The sequence below is a fragment of the Papio anubis genome, chromosome 5 (assembly GCF_008728515.1).
Source record: "Papio anubis isolate 15944 chromosome 5, Panubis1.0, whole genome shotgun sequence".
Taxonomy (NCBI): Eukaryota; Metazoa; Chordata; class Mammalia; order Primates; family Cercopithecidae; genus Papio; species Papio anubis.
In genome coordinates this window covers 150,906,882-150,928,871 of record NC_044980.1, presented here as the reverse complement: position 1 = coordinate 150,928,871, position 21,990 = coordinate 150,906,882, and the positions used below count along the sequence as shown (strand labels likewise).

At 39.8% G+C, this 21,990-nt stretch overlaps 1 long non-coding RNA gene across 1 annotated transcript; it reads right to left on the bottom strand.

Annotated features, from left to right (window-relative positions):
- Positions 1–15,520: 15,520 nt before the first annotated feature.
- On the bottom strand, positions 15,521–19,368 carry LOC108586503. The gene is made up of 2 exons (XR_001903903.3): positions 17,441–19,368; positions 15,521–15,701 (listed from the first exon to the last, which is right to left on the bottom strand). It is a non-coding gene; the product is annotated as an uncharacterized LOC108586503 (long non-coding RNA).
- Positions 19,369–21,990: the final 2,622 nt, after the last annotated feature.

Below are 21,990 nucleotides of genomic sequence, written 5' to 3'. Positions count from 1 at the left end.
TGCAGGCATTGGCTATAGCTGCTCAGCTCCACATGTCTCTCATTCTCTTGGGACCAGTGAGCGCCATGAGGCACGTTCTTCTCCTAGCAATGGCAGAAGCCCAACAGGAACATATGGAAGCTTGCAATGCCTTTTAAGTCCTAGTCTCAGGCTAGCACTCTACTACTTTTGCTTTATTTCATTGGCTAAAATAAGTCACAAGGCTAGGCCGCCGCAGGTCAATGGGTAGAAAAATGGTAAAAAGAGATCAGAACTGTGACTGTGGCTGCAACAATTTCATAGGAGGCTTTGTATTCTCCACAAGTAAAAAGTGACACTGTTCGTTCAAACTAAAATATTGTTTTGTATGTTTTCAAACATACCTAGAGTCAGGAACCTGGTTGACCCATCCCTTTGGAGGAATCTAGGATGCCAGGGTCAGTCACTAGAAGTCACGCCTTTATAAGAAGCCAAGGGGTTTCCCAGGTAAAAGTAATCATACAGCCTGTGAGGATCGGGAGAGTGACAGGGTTAGGCATTTTTGGTATCAAAGGAAAGGCTGGCTCAAATAAGCTCATGAAAGGGGGGAGTTTATTATAAAGATATGTATTGAGTAGAAGTGGGAAGTTATCAAGAATAGAGTCATATCTAGGGGCTGAATACTTTCCACAGCTTTCCTTTCACACAGATCTCATGGTCTCTTTCTCATTTTATTTTAGCTTCTGTCTGCATTTCTGGACCATTCTCCTTATCTGTCAACTGATGCTTCTGTTTACTCATACTTTCTGCTCTCTACTCACATGTACCTCTGCCTGGCCATGATTCTAACACGGGACATTTTTCTGTGCCTGCTTCTACCTGCCTTGAGCTCTTCAAGTTCCCCAGTTCAAACTCCTAAGGGGAAGATTTGGATTTTTCCTGCTTATTTCTCACACTGAGTTGTGTCACTGGAAAGCTGATTAATGGGTCACCCTTGAGTCAGGTAGCCATCCCTAATCTAGCCAGTTGTGACTACTGAGGGGAGGTACGGGAGTAAGGAAGTTTCTCTCAGCAAGTACTGTGGGTAGGGAGGTACCAGCTGAGCTTTCTAGTGAAGGGAGGCCCCTAGAACATTGGGTTTAGCTTTCAAATAAGAGTAAGCGGAATGTTCACTCTCTATTTGGAGAGATCCCCCCACGGAAAGTTCATCCTGAAAGAAGAAGGATTGGAGATGCTGATTCAACCCCAGGTCACTGACCAACCATAGATGTCAAGAAAGACTTCAGCATGGTACCCAATGGGATGCTTCTCACAGATCTCCAATTCAACCTCATTGACAAAAACTTGTCCCAGAATCCTTGAGATGAAAGCTAAAGAAATAAATTGAATACAAAATTGTAAAACTGAGAGGTGAGAAAGACTAAGACCACACCATTTGGGATCCTTATGCAAGGACTGAGGCACTAGCAGGGAGAGAGTACTCCTCACACCCTCATTGTGAGCAAAGAAGCAATAGGGGAGGAGCAATAGAGGCCATGACCATTGAGGATGCCTGGTGAGATACCAAGATAGCCAGGATGGCTACGGTTGTCCTTCCCCCATAATCAAAGAAGAGAAGCAAGCAGCTGGAATAACAAACCAAAAGTTGTAGGCTACATCATGGCATTCCTTCATTCGATGCCCTCTGAATTCCATTTTGCAAGATTTAATTTCCGTCAAGTGTGGCTGATGCTGTGGCTGTCCCTGCTCTCTCCACGGAACTGGGAAAACCTGTACTTACTCCATGATGGAGCAGATTTGCTTCTGTCTTCTCTGATAACTTATTCAAAGCACTGAGAGTTTGTGTTCCAAACCTGGGTTGTGCCTCAGCCCCAAACAAAGATGTCTGCAATTACTCAATTGATTTCTTACTGTGCATCTACTCTATGCTTTGAACTGGGTCAGATCTAAGGGTAATAATATTTCTGGGACTATAGAATATGCTAGAAGCAATTTGAGAACAACATGGAAGAGCATATGGTGAAGGATCACACAAGAGAATACAAACAACAGTTCAAAAAAAGCAAGGGTAAATTAGCTAGCATCACTGCAATAGGCTTGGGGATACAAACAGGATTAAATTTCAGCTAGCCCTGAAGAACACAGCTATTACGGGTATAAAAAATTCTCCAAAGTGCCTCCCTCTTCCCTCACCCTCAAAAATAAAGCTAAATAATAAAAAAGTGTAAATGATGATTTATTTAATTTTTTACATAAACATATGACACACCTGTTACTTTTAAAAAGGGGGAAGAAGGTGTCAGCAAATCAAACCATAAGGTGTCCCAAATCCAAGAGGGTTGGAAATCACCACATTCAAGTCCCCATTGGGTTTGGAGAGATTTATGCTTCTTAAAAGCGTCCAGACATTAGCAGCTCAAACCCCCACACTGTATCCTGGCTTCATTTAAAGGACCCATAGGTCAGACCAAAACACAACGGAGCTTTATATGCCAGTTTTTCTTGACTCTCTGTAGGTCAGGGGAAGTTAAGCTCAAGTAATTAGAGGATAAAGACAGAGGCTGGGAGTGGGGGATGGAAGCATGATGAAAGTTCCAGAGTTTAAAGGCTCAGTAGGAAGCCAGAGAAAAAGTCGATAAAGTCATGTCTTCACGAAACATGTGTTTTCCATGGTAGAATAAATGCGTTCGCCGTCGCACACAGGGAATCTCTCTGTGACCATAGCACTCTCACCCATCTGTGGGGCAAGGACAGTTCAAATGCATTGTGATGGTTGTGAGGCCATTGTTATCCTGAGTTGCTTTCCCGGTCATCAAATAAATACCCATTCTGTTATGTTCAGTAATTATCAGCACTAAGTGCATTCCGTTGCATTAACTTTATTTTGAAAATGATAACCCAGGTGGCTTTTTAATGGTAATTGTCTTTTAATATATGATTGAACTGTCCATAAATGATGCCAAAAAACAGAGAGGTTCCTAAAATGCTGCAGCCAAGCCCAAAAGTGCAGTCTCAACATGTAAAGAGGTCAGGAAGTAATGACCAGCAGCAGTGAAAACAAAGCAGTGGAAATTAAGAACAGCCATAACTAAGCAAATAAATGGAGAAAACCCCTATAGTTTTCAGAACAAATACACAGAAAAGAATCTCAGATTGTCCCAATGAGACAAACATACTGATTGACTAGATACCAAAATCAGTCTTCTTGATTCCAGCTGTGCTATTAACAAACAAATGGAGCCCATGACTCCTTCAGACTGAAAACCAGTGTTAATGAACTCATTGAGCTTCATCTGAAAACTAAGTACTACGCTGATGGCTATTCACAGTATATACATCCATCATTTATCAGGAACTGTTGCCAAACGTTTTCTTATGACAACATACCAATTACATGTGATGGTCAAATGGCATTTGTCTGTTACATAATTCTGGGCACATATCATTTCAAAGGGGAGTATTTTTTTATGTTGTTAAGGTTTTTTCAGTCTTTATTCACTACGGATCATCTATCATCTTTTTTTATCTTTCTTTTTTCCTTCCTTCCTTCCTTTGAAGAAATATATACTGAGAGTCTGTTATATGCTAGGCACTGTTCTGGGCTTTGGGAAGACAGTGGTACAAAAAACAGGTAAGATCCCTCAAGTATAGTGTACATTCTACAGAGGGGAGACAAGCAAAAAGCAAGTATACAAATGTATTTTTTAAAAATTCAGATAATGCTTGAAGTCACAGAGGAAAGAAAAAAGTAACGTTAGAAAATAAGATTGCTTTAGAGAGGGTGGCAGGGAAGGCCTCTCTTGGAAGGAGAGTTGACATTTGCACTAATTCTCAAATGTGGAGAAAGGTCAGCTATAACTTAGGGTGTTTCAACCTCAGCATTGGTGACATTTTGGACTGGATCAGTTTTTGTGTTGGGGAATTGCCCTGTCCCTTGTAGGATGTCAAGCAGCATCCCTGGCTTCTACCGACTAGATCTTGTAGCAGCTCCACCTCCAAGTCATGGCACTCAAAAATATCTCCAGACGTTACCAAATGTCTCCTGGGAGACAAAAATGCCCCTGCCTGAAAATCACTAGGCTATGTGAAGATTTGGGGACAAGCATTCCAGAGGGAGAAACTGCACAAGCCCAGCAGTAGGAATGAACTTGGTATGTTGCAGGAAGACCACCGCGAATGAAGTAAATGAGCAGCATGTAGAGTAAAAGCAGGATGAGGCTAGTGGGGCCCCAGATTGTGTGCGTGCACATGCACATCTGTATAAAGAAAAAATATATATATGTACCTCCTTTCCAGTAATTGTCTCCTCACTAGGCTATAGTGTTGGGCTACGTCCCCTTTGTAAAAATGTTCAACATCATTTTAAAAAAGGTTTGCAATGAACATCAGCAGCACCAAGTGAAGAAGCACTTAATTTATCATTCCTTGTAGCTTTGGACAGGACCAGAATTGTCAACAGTAAATAAATCATATGTCACAGTTGATTTGTGAGCAATTTACATGTTATTTTACCAGAAGTTTAAAAAAAAAAGGCAGGCTTCAAATTGCCAGTATAAGATCATCTTTAGGAAAGTTTATTCTGAGACAGAAACAAAGAGATACTTCTCTTTCTTTTTTTCCTGAACTAGAGATATCATTAATGATTCCAATCCTCATGAACATTGAGATAGACATCTTATCATGGTAAATGAAGTGGAATTTCTCAACTGGTTTACATCTGGGGAAAGTAGTGATGAAAGCTAGAAGACTGATTCTTCAACACTTTCCAAATTCCAACTACACAAAAGTTCCCTTCAAAATTACTCAAGCATGATTAATCGAGCTGTAAGCTAAGAAATTGACTGTATGTCAGAAATAATAATAAAAAAGAGAGTTTAGAGCAATTTGTAAATGATGTGATAGATACAAACTTCAGGTCATACAACCAGAAAAAAACAAGGCAAGGAGATTTTGCCAATAAGCAGCACTGACAGAGTGAATAAAGGTGGAAAACACCTGGATCCTCCTTTAGGCTCAATAATCATAGGTACATGATCCAGTGAGAAGAGCTTGGGGCCAGGACATGTGGTTTCTAACGTGTATGCCACTACAATAACTTTTTGACATTAGCAAATCCCCATGCTCTGCCTCTGTTTTCTTACCTGCTGAGTGGGTGAAATGGTGGCAGGTGTACTTAACTCACAGAGTGGGTCAAATACCATAACATTACAAAGGTGCAAGAAGTTATATATAAAATGTAAAACCTTACAAATATGTAAAGAATGATGTTCTGTTAATTGCCACTAAGCCTGGGACTTTATCCTGTGAAGGATCTTTTTTGGCTGAAAAGAAGAAATTCCAACATTAATCTCCATTTGAAATGATCCATATAATCCACAGTTCCAAATGATCCACCTACTATGTACAGGGGCTGTGCTAGGCCTTGAAATATGGAGAGTAATAAGACCAGCTTCTTCCATTGATTAAATCAAAGCTGTGGGGGAAAAAAACGAAGCATTACATCATTAAATGTATACATTTACATACTACATATTAATTATGTATTTATGGTCTGCTTTTCACTACTAGAATGTAAGCTCCATAAAGATAAGAATTCTATGTATTCGGCTCACAGTAGTATCTATAGTACATAGAATAGTGCCTGGCACAAAATAGATCTATAATAAACAGCTGTTGAATAAACAACAACAAAAATCCTACACCCATTTTTTGCCCTTGAAGAACATTTATTGCTCACAGGACTGTGGCAGTCACTTTCTACGTAGTTTTACACATTCTGCAAGTAACAAACTGACAAAGAGGGTGGTTAAAAATCTCACCAAAAATCACAAAGCTTCTAAGTCAGGAGTAGAATCTGAGCCTGCTCTTTCACTCCCTCACATTATTTATTGGGCACCTACTATGCCTGGCACTATGCTAGGCACTGGGAGACAGCAGAAAATAAGACGAACAAAATATCTGTTCAAATGGCACATATATAATTGTGAGGAAAGACAATACTAAGCAGCAGACATGTGTCTCCCTGACACCAAAATCTAAGACCCTTCCACATGCTAAGTGGAGTCATCACTTCTGAGTCATCACTTTGTGAAAGCAAAAAAAAGAATACAAGGGAAAATGCATGCATACCCCAAACCCAAGCTGAGTATCCCTAGTAAACCAGAAATCTAGAAAAAGTAAAGCCAGATATATGAGTCTGCTCAGAACACTGAAACGTCCTCATCCAAAGTCTAAATTGAAAAATGTTTGCATTTGGCGTGGGTACATGTAAGCCCAAAGGCAGGCAGCTCCTGACCATCAACAACACAGAGACCTCTCCTGTCAGGGCACAAACATGAAAATCAGCTCTCCACCAGAAGGCCTGAGGTTTAGCTGAATTAAAAGGCCTGTGTCCCTGGCTCCTGGAGATGGCTAGACAAGGCGAAAGCATATGCCTACCCGCCTGGCAGCAGCTCTCCCTGGCCTGGAATGAATGCATCTACATCGGCCAAGGAAAGCTGGCAGCGACAGTGGCCCTGGGCGGAGAGAAGCCACCGCCAGCCAGCACCAGCACGGGGCTTCCCTACAGGCAGTTCTTGCTGAAACAAAGAGAGACGAAGGCAAGAGCTGTGAATGTCCAGCCTCCAGGCTCGTATCTAAAATCCAGAGCAGTGCTGGGCTAATGGAAGGCCAGATCTGCTCCAAAACCTCAGGCACGGTTTCTGGGATGCAATCTGAGTAATTTCCTGATGATTCTTCTCTGCATAATGGATTTGAGTTATAAAGGAATTTATGCCCTCAGGACCAAATTACCCAGATAATTGAAGATAGAATGAGGTAGGGGTGGGCGGGGAAGGAAAGGCCTCAATTACACAGAGTTCTCCATCACTCCAAATGAGTTCAACATTCCAATTCATGATGGTATTTCCTCTTTAACATCGTTTTACATCCATAAACTGCTTTAGCTGAGATACTAAATTCAGTTGCTTTCTCAAGTACAGTAAAGGGGTATCAAGGCCCAATTTCACCTAGGCTTCCAGACTTTCAAACCTAGATACCCACACTTCACCAGCCCCATCCTCCAAGATATGATTCCTGGTTTAAGTCTCACAATCACAAATAAATATATGAAACTGCATTAAGGTTAAGAGAGGTTTAATATTAAAACTGTGTAGACTAAAGCCTGAAGGCAACCAGGACCACTTCAGGAACCACAACCCATCCCAAGTCACAGCTAAGAATTAGACAGTCATCTTCATGACAGGATGGTTTGAATTCCCCATAGCTGCACATTTATTTGTTTCTGTCCCTGTTTGCAGGTTCTCATACTTGAATGTAAACAAGAATTATTTGCAGGGCTGTAGGCACAAAACTATTAACACTGCCTGTATGAGCACATTAAGGGATTTTTAAAGTTAATTTTGTCACCTCTGTGCTGACTTGACACTCTAAGCCCAAGGAGATCATGTCCCCAGAATACTGTTTTTACATCTGCCTTTAGCATTAATGACTATAAAGCAAATGTACATCTTGCTTGTTAATTGAAACCCTTTAGACAAATTAAATTTAACAGAGTTAACTTAGCAAAGAACTATTCATGAATTGGGCAGCACTCTGAACCACAAGAGATTCAGAGAGCTCTTCTCGGCAACCCTGGCAGTCAGTATTTACAGACAGAAAACAGAAGTAAGGTACAAAAATAGTTCGATTGGTTGTAGCTTGGAGTTTGCCTTATTTTGACATGGTCTGATTAGCTGGCAGCTTGTAATTGGTTGAAGCTTGACTGCTTGTGATTGGCTGAGACCCAGCTATCTGTTGCAAATAATATACTTCTAAGTTAGGCTTGTGTATGTACTAAGATCCCAGTTCATTACAAACTCAAAGTAGGGAGACAGCCTCAGGCCAATGGCCTGTTTTTGTTGTTGTTGTCGTTGTTTTCTTTTTTTTTTTAATTTAATATGCTCCATTCCACACTCAGTGGAAAAAATTCATGAAATATTAGGGTCTAAAATTTCATATAAAATACGCTTATTCATGTGCTTTCTATTGCCTAGATTCCCTTCACTGTTCTAGGAGATGAGAAAAGGGACACCAAAAAAACTGACTTTAAGAAAGTTTCCCATGATTTAGTCCAGATTTATTAAGAAATTAAAGATTCTTTGTTACAGATTTATTTACCTGCACACATTTTATTGTATTTATGAGCTGCATTTTGTCAATACTTAAAAAGCTAAATGGACAAATGAATAGAAATCAAAGGCTCTGAAATATGACTGGAGTCTTGAAGCCTAAAGCCAGGGATATAACAGATGGCTGCGTGCATTAGTAAAGTTGGTAAATGATGCATAGAATTTGCAAGGCACCCAACCCTGGCTGGCTCAAGCAAAGTCCACCAAAGGGCTTGAGGTGGAGGTAGGATGCAGTGTGGTGAGTAGTCTGTAAACAGGTGTTAAACCACTTATTCAAGCACTCTCACAAATGGCCTAAAAGATTTTCCCAGCATCCTCTTGCTCTCTCTGAGTCACTGTGGGAATAGCAGTGAGGTTTAGAGTTGAGTTATAACCATTCAGTAAAGCATTTCCCTCCAGACTGTGCAAAGGAAAAGGGCTATGTTGGTAAATTTATTGACTATTTCATTAGATCAATATGGAATATGATTTAAAGGGCTCTGCCCAGGCTCTTTAAATCTATTTAATCAAACCAATTAATAAAAAAAGTAAGAAGTTGAAGCATATCCTGTACGGTGCATCATAAATATCTTCCCTTACTTGGGCTTTTGATCTCACCCAGGTAATTAACAGCTTTAGTTAAGTTCAGTCATTCCTTCATGCCTGGCTATGGTCATAAAAACCCCAGGCTATATGTAGCTCTTGGATTTATTATGTTTTTCTTACTGCAAGAGCGTCTCTTACATTCCGCTTTCTCCCTCCCCTCGAGAAAGTTTATGTAGCCATTGCTTTTGCAGCTGTCATGAAAGCTACACTGGCTGGTGAGCTTTGTACTGCTTGTGAGGCTGCATGCACTCAGCTGTTGCTATCCAACTCAGTAGCTTCTTCACTCCACATCAAACTATTCCACATTATCTCCTGTCTAAGAATGAAGAGAGAAAAACATCCAGAAGCTCTGACCTCCAAAGTGCTGCTCTCCCATTGCCTGTCTATTCTCGGCTATTTTTCACGAATGAAATGGCCTCTCCCTGTTACACAGCACATGATTTTTATTGTGGGATTTGGAGGGTCATCCTCTCTGTAATCACTGAGGATGAACCATTCTCTTCAGCCCCTCAACCAGCCAACTCCCATGTCTCCACCCTCAACTCCTTCTCCTATCAGTTCTCCAGCGTCAATCTTCCTAGCTATGAAAACTTAAGATCTCTAGACAAACCAGCATTATCACCTGTAGGTGGGAGGAAAAGTTGATATCCTTCCAATGCTAGAGTAATTGTCATGAGACTCTGACTATGAGACTGAAATTATAGCTTCATTCTGCTTCACAGGCAGAGGAAGCCCAGTTTGGAAGGGAGGCAAATGTTTCCCCAAAGCTCTTCTCTCTCCATTTGAGGAGGAGCTAGATAAACACACTCACCCAGGTAACTGTGCTCCACAGTCCTTCCCCAGCTGAAAGCAAGGTCTGAGAAAATATGGCAGTTGGCTATAAAATTCAAACTGTGCATTAACAGTTGACTTTCTTTAATAAATCACAATTATTTGTGCAAAAAGTTGAGACGAGACTCCGTTCTGGATATGACCAGTTTCCCATGGATGATAACTTTTGTGCCCACGCACTGGAAAGCTGGGAAGCTCACAAAAGTTCTACTGACGAGCTGAAATCAGAGTAATTGCTTTCCCAGTTTAAGATCAGTAGCAGCCTATTTTACTTTTGCTCCCTATATTTAATTTGGTCCAATTCAGTAAGTATTCACCAACTATCTACCATCCTAGGTGTCATCAGAAGAGACACAAAAGAAATACAAAACACAGAGTGAGCACATGGGTTTTATACACTTTGTGGGAGATTAAAAACAGGCTGACAGGAAGTACTCATGTTTAAGACCATCTTCCCCTTAACTAGCCCTACAAATAAGTGTTCACACAAACTCTTGGACATCATTTATTCAACATATATTGAGCCTCTATACTAAACACCAGGCTACGAATGCTGTATGTGTGATAAAAAGAGAAGCAAGCAATTATTAACCTCTATGGGTTTACTGTAGCACAAAGGAGATATGAGACACTTACAAAGAACTTCATGGCTCTTCATACCATGAAATTTACATGAACCAAACCCAAAAGAGTTTGCTTTAAGTCACTGTATCATCTTGATGCAATCTAAACTGCCAATTCTACTGTACACTAACACATCCCCAATTTGTTCAAAATAAGTAAAGGTACCTTTGTTTCAGTAAACATCCAATTTAGAAGCATATTTAATGAAGTAGTATTAAAATCTTGTAACTCAGATTATATTTGATAGGACATTTAACAGAGGGTAAATTTGTATAACCTACTAAGAATAATGTCATGCCTATGTCATTTGCTTATAAGCGGTGTGTCTAAGACACCAGAAGGGACTTGAAATGAGTCATTTAAACATTGTAATCATGTTATATCATTCTTTTTTTTTTTTTTTTGAGATGGAGTTTTGCTTTTGTTGGCCAAGCTAGAGTGCAATGGCATGATCTCAGTTCACTGCAACCTCTGCCTCCTGAGTTCAAGTGATTCTCCTGCCTCAGGCTCCTGAGTAGCTGGGATTACAGGCATGCACCACCATGCCCAGCTAATTTTTTGTATTCTTAATAGAAATGGGGTTTCACCATGTTAGCCATGGCTGGTCTCGAACTCCTGACCTCAGGTGATCCGCTCACCTCGGCCTCCCAAATTATATCATTCTTAAACAGCAACTTTTATCAAAGAAAACTTCCTTCCTAAACGAATACTGGTTTATGAAGAAACATACCCTCCCAGCACCACGGTAAATTTCAGCTAAGCCTCTATTGAAATAATCACTAATACTGGCTTGCAGAAACAATAGTCATCATTACATCTAAAACTTTCGAGCCCTTATGTTACATCAGTTGCCATGCTAAGTGCTATAAGTGTTTTATCTCACTGATGGTCACAAGACTAGAAGGCAGGTTGTTCTATTTTACGGAAAAAAACACTGAAGCCAAAGGTCCCACCGCTAGTGAAGACTGTCTGAATTTCAGAGCACGTGCTTTTAAATGAATGCAAAATCAATGGAGCTGTGTCACATATATGCAGTTCAGGGTTAAAATAAGTAAGTAGGTTGGCAAAAGTCCCAAATACATCCAAAAGCACAGAGGGAACAAATGTGATTTTTTCCTACCAATTTCCTTTTAACCTCCTGATTTCTAGAGGGACCAATTTTGCTCTGTGCCTCCCGTTCTTTCTCCTGCCCTCCAATCAAGGATGCTCCAGTGGTAAAATCCACTTAAAATATGGAAAATGTTCCTTCCTCTTGCTTCAGGTGCTTGTCTGTGTGAGGCGACTCGAGGAGGTCTGGTGAAGAGGGAGCTTGGAGAATGGTGTATAATTCCCATCCCTAAAGTTAAATTATTAATTTTTTATCAATTAATTGGATGAGGATTGGTGGGAAAGAGAGGCCCACAGCTCAGCAGAGCTCTACTGGGTGCCGAATAAAACAAGAAACCCACCAGGGTGAGATGGATAAGTGAAGGGGAAGAGAAGCCACAGTGGTAATAAATGTGAGAATCCCCTAGTTTCAGGAGAGGGGAGCAGACCACCTCCCAGGAGGAGAGATGCAGAATCGCTCAAATTTCTCCAGGGGGGTGGAGGGGGTTGGTTAACAGAATCAGCCCTCCAGGCCTTGTACAAAGAGACTCTACTGCTTGCCTGGGAGTCGCTTTTCTTAATTCTTTCACATGCTGAAGAAGATCAGATCCCAGAGAAGAGAAGTTTCTAGCCTCCCTTTTGACAAATAGAAGGTGTTCTTACTCAGAATACTGCTGTTTAATAATGAAAATAGCATGTACTTTCTGGGTATGTACATAAATTACATTTGCTATAAGAATATCAAGTTATTTTTAAAATATATTTTCCAATGTCTTTTTTTTAAATTATACTTTAAGTTCTAGGGTACATGTGCACAACGTGCAGGTTTGTTACATATGTACACATGTGCCATGTTGGTGTGCTGCACCCATTAACTCGGCATTTACATTAGGTATATCTCCTAATGCTATCCCTCCCCGCTACCCCCTCCCCACAACAGGACCCAGTGTGTCATGTTCCCCTTCCTGTGTCCAAGTGATCTCATTGTTCAACTCTCACCAATGAGTGAGAACATTCAGTATTTGGTTTTCTGTTCTTGTGATAGTTTACTGAGAATGATGGTTTCCAGCTGCATCCATGTCCCTACAAAGGACATGAACTCATCCTTTTTTATGGCTGCATAGTATTCCATGGTGTATATGTGCCACATTTTCTTAATCCAGTCCATCACTGATGGACATTTGAGTTGATTCCAAGTCTTTGCTATTGTGAATAGTGCCACGGTAAACATACGTGTGCATGTGTCTTTATAGCAGCATGACTTATAATCCTTTGGGTATATCCCCAGTAATGGGATGGCTGGGTCAAATGGTATTTCTAGTTCTAGATCCTTGAGGAATCGCCACACTGTCTTCCACAATGGTTGAACTAGTTTACAGTCCCACCAACAGTGTAAAAGTGTTCCTATTTCTCCATATCCTCTCCAGCACCTGTTGTTTCCTGATTTTTTAATAATTGCCATTCTAACTGGTGTGAGATGGTATCTCATTGTGGTTTTGATTTGCATTTCTCTGATAGTCAGTGATGATGAGCATGTTTTCATGTGTCTCTTGGCTGTATGAATGTCTTCTTTTGAGAAGTGTCTGTTCATATCCTTTGCCCACTTTTTGATGGGGTTGTTTGTTTTTTTCTTGTAAATTTGATTGAGTTCTTTGTAGGTTCTGGATATTAGCCCTTTGTCAGATGAGTAGATTGCAAAAATTTTCTCCCATTCTGTAGGTTGCCTGTTCACTCTGATGGTAGTTTCTTTTCAAATGTCTTTTTGACACTTGATGTTCCACTACTCCTCATTGCTAATGTTTTAGGGGGCATCATTCCACGCACCTCTTTTTGCTGATAGGACAGCTATAAAAATCTGATTATTAGTTTATGGAACAAATGCCTACTATGTTTCAGAGATCATAACTATGCATGCTATTCTTGACCATTTTTTATTCAATAAAATGATGTGAACTTATTTTTACATTAACAGAAATCTACATGATGATTTGGAGTCATTTTATCGTGTCTCACCATAATTCCAATGATAGACCTTTAAGTTTTTCCAACTCCTTGAATCAAAAACAATGGTCCGATAGGAAGCCTTTTAGTATTGCTTTGATTATGTCTTCCAGATAAAAGTCACTGGGCATTCAAAACACCTCACATGTATATAATATTAATACTTTACTATTCAAGTTAGTGTCATATTCATAGGATGGCAAGAAAGAGGCTGATTTCTGTAAAAATCACATCAAAATTGGTCTGATTGTTTCATAGTTACATGAGAGACACCGAGCTTTCCCTAGTAAATTTGAGAAAGCAAACTTTGACAGATAAGGAAATCCAGTCACAAAACGTATGTGTGTATAAAAGAGCATGAGAAAGAGGGAGGCCTAAAGATAGCTCCCAGAAACTAAAACCAGGTATCCTGAAAAATCTACAATGAAGTATAGCATGTGCATGTCCACCAGACCAAAGGAAGCCTGGCAGTCCGGCATATCCTTCTAAATAAAAAAAAGTTCCCTGAGTGAAGAGGTATACCTGTCTGACTCACCAGTGTGTTTCTGGTGACTAGCTTGGGGTTGGAATATGATAGGTACTCAATAAATAGCTCTGGGTTTAATGAAGGAACCAATGAGCAAACCACAAAACAAGTCTTCCTGGACCTCTGCAAACTACAATCAACTTTCCAACTTCATCCCCACTCAGCATTAGAAACTCTGAAATAAAGCCCAGAAATTCAGAGCTAGTAAATTACATGAAGCTCTTAGCCTACAAAAAGTTTCTCTCTCTGAAGGAGCTGTGGACAGTAAGTCTCCTCCAAGCAACAGCAGATCCTTGAACCCAAGGATTGGGCCAATAGAGACTTGTCAAAAAGTCAACGCAGAAGAGGAGCCCTCTCATGTAGTACTTTATTTCGCCTGTTCTGAACATTTCCTCCTAACTTCTGCGAGCAAATTCCATTCGTCTCCCCCATCTCTTCCCCTCCTCCTCACCCATAATATTACCTCACCCTCTGCCTCTTTGTCAGAAATCTGTCTAGAGTACTAATTCATACATACACACACTGTACATGTAAAGGAGCTTTACAAAGTGGGTGGTTCTTGAAAATCAGCCATTCATCATGCATATTGATCACCAGGGTAGTGTGGTATGAATCAGAGAGCAGCAATCATTAAATCAAAGATTTATACTAGTAAAAGAGCACCAAAGCAATTCATCAATTCTATACCACCCTCAGTGATTAATTAGGTTCCAACCTGATAGCTTAGAAGCTGGTTCACAATTAAGGCTATTACAGTTAGAGGTTAGGTTGCTTTCCCCCTTCTCCCCTTCCTTTCAGAAAGAATCAAAAGGGAAAGGACACTAGTCTGTTGGTCTTATGGCATTTTGTACTCCTTTATAGCACTTACTTAAGACCTGGTTTTACAATAACAAACCAAGCCCTCCGTTTCTTGAAGGCTTTCTGCATACCAGGAACCATGTTAATTTTTTTTTTTACATATTGTCTCATTTAATCCTCATAAGACCCTGTGAGATAGGTGCAGACTTCCTCAACAGTAAAAAAGGTGAGTCATGTCCTATGTCTGAGCCTTAGATTCAAATCTGTACAATGGGGGAGTAAGATACATGCCCATATAGTGGGGATAAGGAGAATAGGCTCAGGAATAAAACAACCAGGATTCAAGTCTCAACTCAGCAGTTTGTAAATATATAGTCAATAATGTGACTATATGTTTAAATTATCTCCCTCCATTAGTCCATAAGGTCTTTAGTGCCTCTAGCACAGTGTCTAGCACATAGTAAAAGCTCAATCAAGACACATTGAGCAATCAATTTATTAACCAGATGCTTCTAATGCTACAGGCCCATACAATGGGACTTCCAATGCTTCCCCCTGGTTCTTGTCCATAAAAAAGTTAAATATAATCTTTCTAGACTAGAAAACCACTCTGAAAAGTTATTTGGAAGAATGTACTGCAATTGAAAACATACAATTTCTATGACCCAGCAATTCCAATGCTGGGTATATACCCCCACAGAAGTGTAAAGAAATGCTCACCAAGGCATGTTCGAGAAAGTTCACAGAAGCCTTGTAATTAATAACCTAAACTGAGAACAACCCAATTGTTCATCAAAAGAAGAATGGATGAATAAAGTGTGGTATGTTCATATAATCAAGTTCTACACAGCAATGAGTTAATGAACAAGCTGTAACTTCATAAAACAACATGGATAAATCTCCTAAATGTTATATTAACAGAATGAAACCAGAAACAAAGAAGTACATGCTGTGTGATTCTATTTATGTTACATTCAAAAACAAGCAAAATCAGTTTATGGCATCGGAAGTAGGATAGTAATTTCCTTCTAATGGTTAGTGATCGGGAGAGGGCACAGCGGGGCTTCCGGGACATAGATAAGGTCCTGTTTCTCCTCCGGGTGCTGGTTACTCAGGTGTTCTTCCTGTGAAAATTCATCCAGTTATTCTCTATTGTCTCATTTTGTGAAAATCAATACAGCTATGTGATTAGTGCTCTTTTCTGTATGTATGTGATAGTGCAAACAATTTTTTTAAAGAGTTAGCCTGATTTGTTTTTCTCTATGTGATAAAGGAGTGGTAAATATCTTCACGTGTACGCAAAAGCCCAAACCCAAATTTCAGAAAGTGTCATCCAGGAAAAAAACAAAAAGGAGTTCAGGTTTCAAATGAGAAATTAGATTCCATGTCCTTCCAATTCTAACATTCTATGATTCTATGACGTCACCTTTTGAAAACTGATAGAGAACCCAGTGGCCCCCAGTCCTGGATTTCTGGGTCAAACCATGATTGTACTGAAAAGAGTGAAAGGAGGTAGTAGAGACTTTCTGATACTGTTTATGTATCTGTATCTCCATCTCCAATTTCCCCTACAACATAAATAAATTCCTATAAGTACAGAGGGTTTAAAAGAACTGGGTATGGTATTTTTAAAGATGTTGTGACTTTTTAAAATTCAGAGGTTTCTAATAATCTCAAGCAATAGACTACAAAACTTAAGACCTGGTTTTACAATAACAAACCAAAGCCCTGCATTTCTTGAAGGCTTCCTGCATACCAGGCACCATGTTAATTTATTTTTTTTACATATTGTCTCATTTAATCCTCATAAGACCCTGTGAGATAGGCGCAGACTTTCTCAACAGTAAAAAAGGTGAGTCATGTCCTATGCCTGAGCCTCAGATTCAAATCTGTACAATGGGGTAGTAAGATACATGCCCATATAGTGGGGATAAGGAGAATAGGCTCAGGAATAAAACAACCAGGATTCAAGTCTCAACTCAGCAATTTATTAACTGTGTAACTTTAATAAAATATTTAATATCTCTCAGGCTTCTCATCTGCAAAATGAGATGACTAGTAATATCTACCACACAGGATTATTATAGGAGGACATGACAATGTATAAGACACTTTGAACAGCACATGACACATAATGAGTCCTCAACAATATTTATTACTATTATGTGATTTATAAATTTGCTCTTTGTAAATGCTATATAGCCAGCAGATATTGCATATTAAATTAGTATAATATTTAGTAAAACAAAATTGTCACTAATATTCTCTACATGTTTAGGATTGATTAGGGATCTCCGGGTCTAAATCCCTAAAACATAGAGGAAATTATTGTTACATCAGATTCCAAAATTTTGAAAGCCAGCATCATGTTTGCCTTGTTCATTGTTGTATCCTTGAAGTCAAGCACAGTGCCCAACACATTGTAGGCACTCAACAAATATTTGGAGAATGTGTAAACTGAATACTTCCCCAGCATTCCCAAATAATCTCCCCACTTTATCTCCATCCGGGAGAGGCCTGGTTACTCACAGAGATACTTCCTCTCAACCCTAATGACCACAGGTATGCACTAACTCTTTTTAAAAGAATAACTTTATAAGATAAATAAAATACAAGATGAGATCTTTTCAAAAGAATTCACTGTGTGTTCCTGATACATTTAAACTATGACTCAATACATCAAAAGTTTACTTATCCTCATCTTTTTATAAATTTGCCTATCCCAAAGTCAGATACAACGAGATCTTCATCCCAGGAACTTAAACATTACATCACGTATTCATTCACCAAACTCCATGTGTAATCATCTCAGTTGGAAATAACAGAAACCTCACACAGGTTTAATAATAAAGGAACTTCTTACAACACGTTAACAGGAGGTCCACAGATAGTTGCTCAGGCTTCTTGTTTGGTCTGATTTAGCAGCTCATTATGTCATTAAAGACCCAGATTCTTTCTCTCTCACCACTCTGCCATCCTTCGTGTTAGCTTCATTCAAACTGGCAGCCATTCCCTGTAATTGTTGCAGGCATTGGTTGACCCTATTGGTTGTCTACCCAACAGTCATATTCTCCACCTTCCTCCTTTCTAACAGAAGCTCAGTTTTGTTCATGTATCACAGATTAGTGTACTTCATTAACTCCTTCCCAATGTGGGTGTTCATGATCTAAGCCAATTATGGATATTTCATTGGTCCGCCCACAATCAGTTAAATAATGCACATCTCACAAAATCTTGGCATTGTAAGGGGAAGTTGGCCTTGGCCCTTCCAGGAACATTTATATTCATATAAAGGGACACAAGTCAGGAACTTGCCCTTTTACTGCCTCTGCACAGAGCTGAGTGAGAAGGTGATTCTTGGAGTTGCTATGGCCACCTTGTCACCATGGAGAAAGGTATTAACACAAAGAGTAAATAGATGTAAGGAACCTTGTGTTCCTTGAATTAACCAACCCTAGAACTGTCCTATTTCTGAACTTCTTGTTGTGATAAATTAGAAAATAAGCTCTTATTTTTAAAGATGATTCTACTTGGGTATTTCAGAAATGGCTCAAAGCACTGTGATATATAGTTATCACTACACAGACACAATTACTTCTGGAGAAAAGAGAAAGCTGATCTCATTCTGGGATTTCTCTTTAAATAGAAGAAAATGTATCCCCAAAGTCTCAAACTTTCCCCTTCTCTCCACCACTTTTAACTGGTCACTACTAGGTCACATGTCAATTGTTGAACCAATCTTAGGCTAGTGGGATTAGATTACTGTGAACTCAATCAGGCCATCCTGGGGACTGAGATGGGGATCAACATCCCTGAGGTAAATGGTTGCATGGGGGAAGGGTAACTGATTGAATATAACTGAGTTCTGTTAGGAAGATGGGGTTGGATAATAGTTATTCATTTACTGTATCTTGCTTATTGCCATATGCATAATACGGGCTGGACTTGGGGTTCCTCGGCAATTGGAAATGTTTAGCACAGCTCTACATTGGTAATCAAATCGAAGTCTGCATCTTTCTTTAGGACCCTACTTTGGAACCTCAAAAACACTTAAATCTAAGCCAGCTCACCAGATCTCTACAGCTCTACTTGAACTCAGGTCCAAACATGGGTTTTGCTAACAGATTTTATCTAAAATGAGGTCAAAACAGGTTATTTCCTACCTCCCACTAATTTTGCAGAGCTGTAGAAACAATTCTTAAGCATATTGATGTATTCAGGAGCAGTAACTTACTTTCAGGCACATTTCTAATACTTTCATTTCCGATCTAGCTTTTTTAAACCTAAGTTGTCAGACTTCCTGGAGCCTAAAAAACTATTCTCCAAATTGGAAATAACTTTTCTTCTTTGAAGGTGACATGGTATAGTGGTTAAGAGGGCATTCAAATCCCTGCTATACCACTAACTTGGTGGTCCTTGGGCAAGTTGCTTAACATCTTGATGCCTAATTTCCTCAATCATAAAATGTGAATGAAAGTCATAGTTCCTATCTGATAGGGATGTAGGAAGGATTAAATGAATTTGTGCATGAAAACTGCTAAACCCAGTACTTGGGAAAATAAAATGTCAGCTCAGTGAGTGTTAGCCTTTCCTGTGTTTCTTCCTTCTCCATCTTTCTTCTCTCTCTCACTACATCATCACAGAGCTCCATCATCACAATTACTAGAACTAATTGATTGACCATTCTGATTGAGTGTTGTCAATCAAATAGCTTGAATTTTTTCCCACTTGGTTTGACAAATTCACTATTTGGTATAATAGTTAACTTAGCCCATTAAATGAAAAAAAAAAACATATAATATTTATATGGTAATTTTCTCTATCCTGAGCATTCCCTGAGGCCATAGGATGGAGTCTTTCTGGACCAGGCCTCTGGAGCCTAGGTGGCTTCATTTTCCTCAGGCCGTGTTCCTGGCCTTGAGCCAGCTTCTCTCCACAGTCTCAGAGAGGCTGAGCTCCGAGAGTGCCTTAGGGACTCAACTTCATTGACTCGCAAAATCAAAATATACAAATTCCCCTCTTAAACCATGATATATAACTTGGAGAATATTACCTCTCCACTGCATTAGGGCCCGCCCTATTACCTTATGGAATTACCCACAGTGGCAGAAATCCATTCACCTGATCCACTGACACCCTGGGGGCAGCTCGGATAGCATAAAGCCAATTGATAGATGTATATTTGATTTATATTTTATGCCTGGAATTTATGTCTTCTGCATGTTTCATTTGCCATTCTGACTCATTTTATGCCACAGGAGAACTAGGGAAATTTCTAAAGGGACTGTGAAAGAAACAGCATGGAAGAAACGGGATAAAAATCTAAACAGCAATTTTTCTTTCTGATCGAAGACCTTGCACCTGAGTATCCTGATCAACTTTAAAGCACAGAGGAAACATCCCTCCTTTCCTTCTCCCAGGAAAGAATTATGAGTAGGCGAGCTAACCTGGAAGGGCTGGAAATCTTTTCCCTGCAGACTAGCAGCTGGGCCAGGCCCCCACAACAAAGTGTGTATATGGGCCAAAGACAGGAGCAATAATAGACCTGAAGGTATGCATTTTATTCTATACAGTTAGCTAGATCCTGCCATATGTTTTAGCTCATTTTATTTCATGCTCCAAGTCCACTGGAAGAAGATCAAGACTGGTGTACTCAGCCCCAAGTTACTTGTATTTAAGAAAGGAGAATGGCCTGCCGAAGATCGTGGCATGTGGCAAAGCTAGACTGAAACTCAGTCCCTGCCTCCTCCTTACTTCTTTGGTATGTGTACGAACAGATAAGAATTTGAGGCCGGGAGCAGTGGCTCACGCCTGTAATACCAACACTTTGGAAGGCCAAGGTGGGAAGATTGCTTGAGCTTAGGAGGTTGAGACCAGCCTGGGCAATATGGCGAAACCCCATCTCTACAAAAAAGTACAAAAAATTAGCCAGGCCTGGTGGCACATGCCTGTACTTCTAGCTACTTGGGAGGCTGAGATGGGAAGATCACCTGAGCCCAGGAGGTTGAGGCTGCAGTGAGGTGAGATCACATGACTCCACCCTAGGTGACAGAGTGAGACCTTCTCTCAAAAAAAAAAAGAATTTGAGAAGGCTTCTTCATAAGTGCCTACATATAGAAAGAATCATCCTCACAAATATTACATAGAGTCTTATTATATTTTCTATTTGCTCCAATAGCTTAACTTAAAGGAAAAATGTGCACACCGATTTATAACAACTTACACGTGCATGTGCACGTACACACACACAAACACACACACACATAATCCTCACAGCAACCCTGTGAGGAAGGTACTATTCTTTTCTCTGTTTTACAAAGATAAAACTGAGATATGGGAAGACTAAATAACTTCCAAGTAATGCAAGCCAGTCTTACCCCAGAAACTGTGCTCTTAACAACTCCATCATACTGCTTCTTTATCATGTCATAAATGGAGAAATGGAAGTCTACACCTAAACAGTGATGTTGACAGTAAGACCAGGTGTCCCATCAGCTCAATACTTGGCACATTAAGGATAGGTTCCAGGGAGATACGTAATCAACTGACCCAATCCCTTTGATTAATTCTCTCTGCTTCACTGGCTAAACTACTCCACTGGCCTTGGCTATTGAGTAAGGCAGTCATTCATTTCAAGTCACCAAGTAGTTCCAAGCACCTAGGCAGTGCAAAGCTCTAACTAAGCTGGGCCCTGATAACAAGATAGACATAGTCCTATCCTCACGGAGCTTGTAGCCTGAAGGGCAAGGCATATATTAAAGTAGAAATAACAAGAGCGAAAGCAATAAGACCAGCCTTTTTCACAGACTCTCCATTGAAAAGGAATGAAGAAGTCATGTAATCCAGTCCACCCAATGCAGAAATCTCCTCTACAATCTTTCATTCACATGGTCATGCAACCTCTGCTGGAATCTTCAAGTCCAGAAAGCTCCTTCTTCAAATAACAGTACATTACAGTTTAATCATAGAGCATTTCCATATACTGAGTCTACTTCTTCTGCCCTATAATATCTGCCATTGTTCCAGATCTGCCTTCTGCAGCCCATAAACCAGAATCTCTCTGTCTTCAACATGTTCTTTCAACATACTTGAGGACAGGTATCCAGTGGCCTTCAAGTCTTCTCTTTCTGGGATTAAATTTCTCCTTTTCCATCAACCATTACTCCTAAGCCATGGCTTCCAGTCTTTTTTTTTTTTTTTTTTTTTTTTTTTAACTGAGTAGCAGGCACTGGGTGCTATAGAATTTGCCAATGACTAAAGTAAAGCACTACAAAAAATAGTTTAAGTGTGGTCTGATCAATAGAGCGAAGTGCAACTATGATCTACCTTGAATAGAATCCTGCACTATTAATGACTACATTCATTGTTTTGGTTTTAATAGTGATTACATAGAACTGGCTCATGTAATACTCA